At 32.8% G+C, this 4364-nt stretch overlaps 1 pseudogene; it reads right to left on the bottom strand.

Annotated features, from left to right (window-relative positions):
• Nucleotides 1-2020: 2020 nt before the first annotated feature.
• On the bottom strand, nucleotides 2021-2140 carry LOC111740030 (annotated as a pseudogene).
• Between the last annotated feature and the right edge of the window lie 2224 nt (nucleotides 2141-4364).

Here is a 4364-nt window from a genome sequence, read left to right as displayed (position 1 = left end):
TTTTTTATAAATTATGTAAATGTCTAACCAATGTACACTATGCTTGAAATTAATAAAATAAAATTTTTTTAAAAAGCAAGAAAATTCACTTTTTTTTTTCTTATAAGAGTAAATCTCTCCTAGACTGATAAGACTAGGTAGGGTCAAATATCTTTTATTGTATTCTTTCACATTTTTTTTAAAAGAACAATATTTTGTATTTGATGACATGAAGGCACAGAGATGGTAGAAAATATGCCTTTATCTAGAGCAATTAAATCAAGAAGAAAATTAGATGTGGCCCTATGGCCAGATACTCAAGAGGGACAGGAGATTCTCTAAAAAGAAACTTGAGCTGTTTATAGTCACATATGATGCATTTGAGGAAGAAAAAGGTGAGGCATTTTAAACAAAGTTTCTGTTCAGCAACTTTTTAAAGATTTCAGACTTAGAAAAAAAGTAGTAAAATAGGGAAGGGGTCACAGAGCAATGATAAATGTAAATGACTGACAGAAAGAATAAATTTTGGGAAAATTAAGAACAAAATGGCTAAAGACAATGACTTATTTTTGAGATGATGCTAATTAATTTCTAACTTTCTAATGAACAGCTTCAATTAATCTCCCAAAGACTCCAAAAACTTCACTTGTCCTAAATGTCATTTGATATCTTTATCTTAGTTTTGATCAGAGCTTAAGACAAGCATTAGGTGTAGATAGTTTATTTGAAAGATGATCCTAGGAAGTAGAAAAGAGGGAATTGAGAGTACTGAAGGGGACCAAAGTTTTGCCTCTCCAAAACGTGCCTTTTAGAATATTGATTTTAAACTGATTATTATGAAACAGAAGATTCGGAAAAAAATCTTTGACTTCCTCCCACCCTTTCCCGCCTAAGAGATTCAGATGAAAAGGCCTGCTTCAAGAAGCAAACCTTATAGTCACCTCAGTATTAAATAGGAAGACTCCAGGCAGGGGCCTAGTAGCTAGATTCTAACCTTCCCCTCTCTTCATTGTTCCTGGGTTGCCTAGCAAGAATTTGCCTGCCACCTGTGTTCCGCTCTTTCTCAGTTCCCTGTAAATTTGATTCCTTCAAAATCTCAGACTCAGACAATTACTCAGTTTCTCCTTTGTCCATTATAGTGTATAATCCTCAACTTCCCAATGTATTTGGGGTCTTCTATCTTATGTGCTTCTGGCATGTACATTGTAATAAACTTTATACGTTTTCTCCTGTTAATATGACTCTGTTAATTTGATTATTAGCACAGATAGAAGAATTCTGAAAGTAGAAGGAAAAGTTTTTGTTTGTTTGTTTGTTTCATTAGCTCCCAAGATATGAAACCAGAAATGGGAGAAAATGCAAAAAAGGAGGCAGGGGGATAAATTATTGGACTGGTTACTGGCATCATTAACTGGGGCTCAGACCTACTGGAGACATGCTGGGCACCCCGTAAACACTGTCTCAAAATTGTCTCACAAAAGAATGAGGAAATTGGAGCAATTATCCATTGATTCCTCTTCCTCCCACTCCTAGACTGCAACTGTGTGCTGGTTGAGGGTATCTTAGAAGAAAGCCTTGAAATAGAAAAGCAGAGAGGTACAACAGTTCCCATTTGAGACGGGACCCTGGCAATACACACATAACTGCTTACCCCAGCAGTGCTGAAATCATTTGAGCAAAGAGAAGAAATCATTTGAGCAAAGAGAGACTGATTCCAGAGGGCAGGTAGTGTCTGAAGCTGTGGCCCCAGCCTGGTGGGAAGCCAGCTCTGCCTGAATTCTGGGGTGCAGCTGACAGTGCTGGCAGCCCGGGGGCTGGGCTGTGAGGAGCTTCGCTGGACAGAGTCGTCATATACTTTTTTATCCACCATATCTAATATTGAAAAGTTGTGGTAAAAAAAAAAAAAATTGTGGTAAAACACATATAACATAAAACTTTACTTTTTTTCTTTTCTTTTTTTTAGGTGAGGAAACCCTTGGTTGACCTCACAGATTGCAAGGAACTTGTCAGTTTACAATTCCTTATTTTTTTTTATTTTTTAAGCTTACGGCACCTGGATTTTCCTAGATGGTCTCCCATCCAAGTACTAACCAGGCCCAACCTTGCTTAGCTTCTGAGATTAGATGGGATCGGGCTTGTTCAGGGTGGCATGGCCATAGACTCTAGCTTAACCATTTTCAAGTAGTGTTAGTTCAGTAGTGTTAAGTATAGACAGATGGTTGTGAAACAGACTTTCAGAACTTTTTCATCTTGCAAAACTGAAACTTTACACCCATTAAACAACAGCTCCCTCTTTCCCTTTTCCTTTTATACTTTTAGGTGGGGAACAGGCCATATCAGCACCTAAGATCCTATCAACTAGGAATTGTTGTTACTACACAGTTTAAATGTTCCCAAGTTCTCTTCCGTATGTCATTCTTGGATATATAGCAGTTTGTTCAAACAAATGAGACGAAGGTCATTTTAATTTTTATTTAAAATAATAAAACCTTTTCATCTAAGTATCATTAAAGAAAATTAGAAAACTATCAAAAAAAGAGAAGAGCAAATTACTTATGATTCTAACACCTAAACCTATTTATAACAATAATTTTGGTGTGTTTATTTTCTTTTTTATTTTTTAACAAGTAGGTGTATTTTTCACATAGTCGTAATCAGTAGTATGTGCAATATAGTTCCTTTTTTATTTTAACATGGTGAATACAATCAAACTGAAAGTGGATGATAATAAAGTCCTATATTTACAAGGCTAAAAAAATCAATTGCTCAAGAACAAGACAGATAATAGAGAATCTAACATAGTTTGTGTTAAAAGATTCACAAATACAACACACAAGTGCCAGACCTGGGGTTGTTAGTTTGCCACGATCTCAAAGTAAATCTCTATTGAGGCAAGCCTACTAAAAGTGAATTGCAAAATTGGGGTACTTTAAGAAAAATATAGATAATGTTTCCAAAGCAGAATAACATATCTTAAAATAGAACCAGAGAATTATGACCAAGAGAGTGTTAAAGATCTGAGAATATTATTTGATAGAAATGTCTGGGGATGTTTAGCATAGAAAATAGAATTGAAAGAACTCTGCTTTTTTTGGAGTTATATCTTTTTGACGACATTTACAGGGATGTATTCCCAATTTCAACCCAAATATAAAAGTGAGTACTTAAAAAATAACAAAGACCTTATTGACATAATTTTATTAGAGTTGAACAACTGTGAACAGGATGCTTAATGATACATGAATGAAAACCAAGGGTCTGTCTCTTAAGTATAAGTTTGACTGGAAAAGTGAGTGTATGATTTCCAAGCCAGAAGAAATCCTAAAAACAATTTTAATTTCATGTACAGTTATAGAAGAACATAGATTGAGCTTTACTTTTAAAAATGTGTTTTGTGTGTTTAGATATTAAAATTTTAAATTTAAAAAGAATGTAAACTTATTTAAACAAATGGTATATATTTAAAAATATATAATCAGTGTTGATGTGTATATTCCATGCCTTTTTTATGGTATTTCAAATATTTAACTCTATATATATATTTGAGGTTTTTTTTTTTTTGCTTTAGGAAATGAGATATTTTAATACACATGGTTGCGTTTTCCTCATATAAAAATATGCCAAGCGTTGCCCTCTTGGACTAGATTAATACATATAGAGCTAATTCATTCTATTAAATATTTGCTTTATGTTCCATAAAGTCAGCAATAAATATATATCCTTTTATAGTTATTTAAGTTGTTTCCAGGTTTTTTTTTTACTATATTTACTTATAATGCAAAACATTCAAATGTACCTATGAATTTATTTCTGTGAGATAGATTCCCAAAACTGGGAAATATGGATTAAAATTTATGTGCAATTTTTATTTGAATAAATTTGCCAGACTATTTTTCATAAAGTATAGCTCTCCACAGACTCCCTACCCCCCAAGCAATGCGTGGAAATCTTGATTTCTATAGGAATATCACTATTCTGGATTTTACATTTTTGTAAAGATGTTATTAATTATTTAAAGGGATTTGCTAATGAGATTAGACTGTTTTGTATCATTTTAAAGGATAGAACTAGTATAAATGAAATCAGCTTTTGGCTTGGTGTAATTTTTCCAGCAATTAGAGCGTTCATAAATAAAAAAGTCTGCCTTATTAAGCCCTACTATTTTTGGAAGTAATAATTCACTATTTTTGGAAGCTGTGCTTTAGAAATAACCTGCTTAAAAATAATTTTTATATTTGCATAATAGTTTATTGTTTACATTACACATTCCTATCTTTTGATTTCCATTGACCTTTGGATCTTCATTAATCTATTATTCTATAGATATGCAAGTTTTTAAAAAATTTTGCATTCTGAAAATTTATTTTAATCCCAATATTTCAATA

Source organism: Pteropus vampyrus, unplaced genomic scaffold (assembly GCF_000151845.1).
Source record: "Pteropus vampyrus isolate Shadow unplaced genomic scaffold, Pvam_2.0 Scaffold56, whole genome shotgun sequence".
NCBI lineage: Eukaryota > Metazoa > Chordata > Mammalia > Chiroptera > Pteropodidae > Pteropus > Pteropus vampyrus.
Note: the sequence above shows the minus strand (reverse complement) of the source record. Positions and strands in the feature narration are given on the sequence as shown.